Here is a 6,973-nt window from a genome sequence, read left to right on the forward strand (position 1 = left end):
TTTATAAACATGGAAATATCTACACCACGTTCTGTATAAATATGGAAATATCTACACAACTATCTCTATAAACTGGGAAATGTCTACACCGCTATCTGTATAAACATGGAAATATCTACAGGGCTATCTCTATAAACATGGAAATATCTACACCACCATCTGTATAAACATGGAAATAGCTACACACTCATCTGTATAAACATGGAAATATCTACACTACTATCTGTATAAACATGGCAATAACTACACTGCCATCTGTATAAACATGGAAATATCTACACAGACATCTCTATAAACATGGAAATATCTACACCTCCATCTGTATAAACATGGAAATATCTATCTACACCGCCATCTGTATAAACATGGAAATACCTACACGATAATCTGTATAAACATGGAAATATCTACACAACTATCTGTATAAACATGGAAATATCTACAACGCCATTTTTGTAAACATGGAAATATCTACACCGCCATCTATATAAACCTGGAAATATCTTCACCGCTATCTGTTTAAACATGGATATAGCCACACCGCTATCTGTATAAAACGGAAATATCTACACCGCCATCTGTAAAAACTTGGAAATATCTACACAGTCATATGTATATACATGGAAATATCTACACCTCCATCTGTATAAACATGGAAATATCTACACTGCCATCTGTATTCACATGGAAATATCTACACAGCCAACTGCATAAACATGGAAACATCTACACAGCTATCTCTATAAACATGGAAATACGTGCACCGCAGTGTGTATAAACATGGAAATATCTACACCGCTATCTGTAAAAACATGGAAATAACTGCACCGCTATCTTTATAAACATGGGAATATCTACACCGATATCTGTATAAAAATGGAAATAACTGCACCGCGATCTGAATAAACTTGGAAATATCTACACCGATATCTCTTTAAACATGGAAATATCTACACTGGCTAGGCATATGTAGAAAGCTGAAACTGGATCCCTTCCTTACACCTTATGCAAAAATCAATTCAAGATGGATTAAAGATTTAAACGTTAGACCTAAAACCATAAAAACCCTAGAAGAAAACCTAGGCATTACCATTGAGGACATAGGCGTGGGCAAGCACTTCATGTCCAAAACAACAAAAGCAATGGCAACAAAAGCCAAAATTGACAAATGCGATCTAATTAAACTAAAGAGCTTCTGCACAGCAAAAGAAACTACCGTCAGAGTGAATAGGCAACCTACAACATGGGAGAAAATTTTTGCAACCTACTCATCTGACAAAGGGCTAATATCCAGAATCTACAATGAACTCAAACAAATTTACAAGAAAAAATCAAACAACCCCATCAAAAAGTGGGCGAAGGACATGAACAGGCACTTCTCAAAAGAAGACGTTTATGCAGCCAAAAAACACATGAAAAAATGCTCATCATCTCTCGCCATCAGAGAAATGCAAATCAAAACCACTATGAGATATCATCTCACACCAGTTAGATTGGCAATCATTAAATGTCAGGAAACAACAGGTGCTGGAGAGGATGTGGAGAAATAGGAACACTTTTAAACTGTTGGAGGGACTGTAAACTAGTTCAACCATTGTGGAAGTCAGTGTGGCGATTCCTCAAGGATCTAGAACTAGAAATACCATTTGACCCAGCCATCCCATTACTGGGTATATAGCCAAATGAATATAAATCATGCTGCTATAAAGACACATGCACACCTATGTTTATTGCGGCATTATTCACAATAGCAAAGACTTGGAACCAACCCAAATGTCGAACAATGATAGACTGGATTAAGAAAATGTGGCACATATACACCATGGAATACTATGCAGCCATAAAAAATGATGAGTTCATATCCTTTGTAGGGACATGGAAGAAATTGGAAACCATCATTCTCAGTAAACTATCACAAGAACAAAAAACCAAACACCACATATTCTCCCTCATAGGTGGGAAATGAACAATGAGATCACATGGACACAGGAAGGGCAATATCATACTCTGGGGACTGTGCTGGGGAGGGGGGAGGTGGGAGGGATAGCATTGGGAGATATACCTAATGCTAGATGACGAGTTAGTGGGTGCAGCGGACCAGCATGGCACATGTATACATATGTAACTAACCTGCACAATGTGCACATGTACCCTAAAACTTAAAGTAAAAAAAAAAATAAAATAAAATAAACATGGAAATAACTGCACCGCTATCTGAATAAACATGGAAATATCTACACCGATATCTCTTTAAACAAGGAAATATCTACACCGCTGTGTGTATAAACATGAAAATAACTACATCACTGTCTGTATAAACATGAAAATAGCTCCACCGCCATTTGTATAAACATGGAAATATCAACACCACTATCTTTATAAACATGGAAATATCTACACCGCTATCTGTATAAATATGGAAATATCTACAACACTGTCTGTGTAAATGTGGAAATATCTAAACAGCTATCAGTGTGAAGCTGGAAATATGTACACCGCTATCTGTGTAAAGATGGATATATCTACACCAAAATCAGTGCAAATATGGAAATATCTACACAGCTAACTCTATAAACATGGAAACATTTACACCGATGTCTGTATAAACATGGAAATATCTCCACCGCTATCTGTACAAACATGGAAATATGTACACCGCTGTCTGTACAAATATGGAAATATCTACACAGCTATCTCTATAAACATGGAAATATCTACACCACGATTTGTATAAACATGCAAATATCTACAATGCAATCTGCATAAACATGGAAATAGCTACGCTGCTATCTCTTTAAACATGGAAAAATCTACTCCGGTATCTGTATAAACATGGAAATATCTACACCGCTATTTTATAAACATGCAAATATCTACAATGCTATCTGTGTAAACATGGAAATACCTTCACCGCTATCTGTGTAAACATGGAAATATCTGCACCACTATCTGTGTAAAGATGGAAATATCTACACCGCAATCTGTGCAAAGATGGAAATACCTACACCTCTACTTGTCTAAAGATGGAAATATCTACACCAAAATCTGTGCAATGATGGAAATATCTAAACCGCTATATGTGTAAACATGGTAATATCTACACTGCTATCTGTATAAACATGGAAATATCTACACCGCCATCTGTAAAAACATGGAAATACCTACACAGTCATCTGTATAAACATGGAAATATCTACATCAATATCTGAATAAACATGGAAATATATACACTGCCATCTGTATAAACATGGAAATATCTACACAGCCATTTCTATAAACATGGAAATATCTACACTGCTATCTGTATAAACATGGAAATACCTACACCGCCATCTGTGAAAACATGAAAATATCTACAGTGTCATCTATATAATCATGGAAATATTTACACCTCCATCTGTATAAACATGGAAATATCTACACTGCCATCTGTATATACATGGAAATGCCTTAACAGCCATCTGTATAAACATGGAAATAACTACACCGCTATCTCTATAAACATGGAAATATCTACATGGGTATCTCTACACACATGGAAATATCTACACCGCCATCTGTATAAACATGGAAATACGTACATGGTCATCTGTATAAACATGAAAATATCTACCCCACTATCTGTATAAACATGGAAATATCTACACCGCCATCTGTAAAATCATGCAAATATCTACACAGTCATCTGTATAAAAAAGGAAATATCTACACCACCATCTTTATAAACATGGAAATATATACACTGCCATCTGCATACAGATGGAAATACCTACACAGTCATCTGTATAAATATTGAAATATCTACGCCACAATCTCTATAAACATGCAAATATTTACACCGCTATGTGTATAAGTATGGAAATATCTACATCGCTATCTGTATAAACATTGAAATATCTACCCCACTATCTGTATAAACATGGAAATATCTACACCGTTATCACTATAAACATGGAAATACCTAAACCGCAATCTCTATGAACATGGAAATATCTACACCGCTATCTCTATAAACATGCAAATATCTACACCGCCGTTCTATGTACTTGGAAATATCTACACCGCCATCTGCATAAACATGGAAATATCTACACCGCCATCTGTATAAACACGCTGATATCTACACACTCATCTGTATAAACATGTAAAAGTCTACAACACCATCTTTATAAACATGGAAATATCAGCACTGCCATCTGTATACACATGGAAATATCTACACAGCCATCTGTATAAACATGGAAATATCTACACCGCTCTCTATACACACCGAAATATCTACACCGCCATCTGTATAAACATGGAAATATCTACACCGCTATCTTTATAAACATGAAAATATCTGCTACGCTGGCTGTGTAAACTTGGAAATAACTACACTGCTATCTGTGTAAACATGAAAATACCAACACTGCTATCTGTATAAAGATGGAAATATCTACACCGCTATCTGTATAATCAAGGAAATACCTACACCGCTATCTGTATAAACAAGGAAATATCTACTCCGCCGTCTGTATTAACATGGAAATATCTACACCGCCATCTGTATGAACATGGAAATATCTACACCGCTCTCTGTATATACATGGAAATATCTACACCACTATCTCTATAAACATGGAAATTCCTACACCGTCATTTCTTTAAACATGGAAATATCTACACCGCTGTATGTACAAACATGGAAATAACTACACCGCTATCTGTATAAAGATGGAAGTATCTACAAGGCTATCTGTGTAAACATGGAAATATCTTCACAGCTATGTGTGTAAATTTGGAAACATCTACAGAGCTATCTGTGTAAAGATGGAAATATCTGAACTGCAATCTGTGCAAACATGGAAATATCTACACCTTCATCTCTGTAAACATGGCAATATCTACACGGCTATCTGTATAAACATGGAAATATCTACACCGCTATCTGTATAAACAAGGAAATATCTACACCGCCATCTGTATCAACATGGCCATATCTACACGGCTATCTGTATAAACATGGAAATATCTACACCGCTATCTTTATAAACATGGAGATATATACACCACAATCTCTATAAACATGGAAATATCTACACCGCAATCTGTATAAACATGGAAATAACTACACCGCTATCTGTATAAACATGGAAATATCTACACCGCTATCTGTGTAAACTAGGAAATATCTACAAAGCCATCTCTATTAACATGGAAATATCCACACCGCCATCTGTATAAACATGGATATATCTACACCGCTATCTGTATAAAGATGGAAATATCTACACCGCTATCTGTAAAATGTGGAAATATCTACACCGCTATCTGTATAAATAAGGAAATATCTACCCGCTATTTGTATAAACCTGGAAATATCTTCAACGCTATCTGTATAATCGTGAAAATATCTCCACCGCTATCTGTATAAACCTGGAAATATCTACACCGCTATCTGTATCAATATGTAAATATCTACACCGCTATCTGTAGAAATATGGAAATATCAACAATGCTATCTGTGTAAACATGGAAAAACCTTCTCAGCTATCTGTGTAAACTTGGAAATATCTAAACCGCTATCTGTGAAAAGATGGCAATATCTACACCGCAATCTCCGCAAAGATGGAAATATCTACACCGGTATCTCTGTCAACATGGAAATACCTACACCGCTATCTCTATAAACATGGAAATATCTACACTGCCACCTGCATAAACACGGAAATATCTACACCGCCATCTATATAAACATGGAAATATCTACACTGCCATCTGTATAAACATGGAAATATCTACACCGCTATCTGTATAAATATGGAAATATCTACACCGCTATCTCTTATAAACATGGAAATAACTACACCGCTATCTGTATAAACATGGAAATATTTACACTGCTATCTGCATGAACATGGAAATAACAACAACACTATCTCTATAAACATGGAGATATCTACATGGCTATCTCTATGAACATGGAAATATCTACACCGCTATCTTTATAAACATGGAAATATCTCAACCGCTATCTGTATAAACATGGAAATATCTACAACACTCTCTGTGTAAAGATGGAAATATCTACACAGCTATCAGTGTAAACATGGAAATATGTACACCACTATCTGTGTAAAGATGGAAATATCTACACCACAATCTGTGCAAATATGGAAATAACTACACCGCTATCTCTATAAACATGGAAATATCTACATGGCTATCTCTACACACATGGAAATATCTACACCGCCATTTGTATAAACAGGGAAATACCTAGAAGGTCATCTGTATAAACATGGAAATATCTACCCCACTATCTGTATAAACATGGAAATATCTACACCGTTATCACTATAAACATGGAAATGCCTACACCGCTATCTCTATGAACATGGAAATATCTACACCGCTATCTCTATAAACATGGAAATATCTACACCGCCGTTCTATAAACTTGGAAATATCTACACCGCCATCTGCATAAACATGGAAATATCTACACCGCCATCTGTATAAACATGCAAATATCTGCACAGTCATTTGTATAAACATGGAAATATCTACACCACCATCTCTTTATACATGGAAATATCGTCACTGCGATCTGTATACACATGGAAATATCCACACAGCCATCTGTATAAACATGGAAATATCTACACCGCTATCTCTATAAACATGGAAACACCTACACTTCTATGTCTATAAACATGGAAATAACTTAACCGCAATCTCTATAAACATGGAAATATCTACACCGGCATCTCTATAAACATGAAAATATCTACACCGACATCTCCAGAAACATGGAACTATCTACACCGTCATCTGTATAAACACAGAAATATCTAAACTACTCTCTGTATAAACATGGAATTATCTACACTGCCATCTGAATAAAGTTGGAAATATCTACACCGTAAGCTGTATAAACATGGAAATATCTACACCGCTATCTGTATAAACATGGAAATACCAACACCGC

The sequence above is a fragment of the Pan paniscus genome, chromosome 8, assembly GCF_029289425.2.
Source record: "Pan paniscus chromosome 8, NHGRI_mPanPan1-v2.0_pri, whole genome shotgun sequence".
NCBI classification, from domain to species: Eukaryota; Metazoa; Chordata; class Mammalia; order Primates; family Hominidae; genus Pan; species Pan paniscus.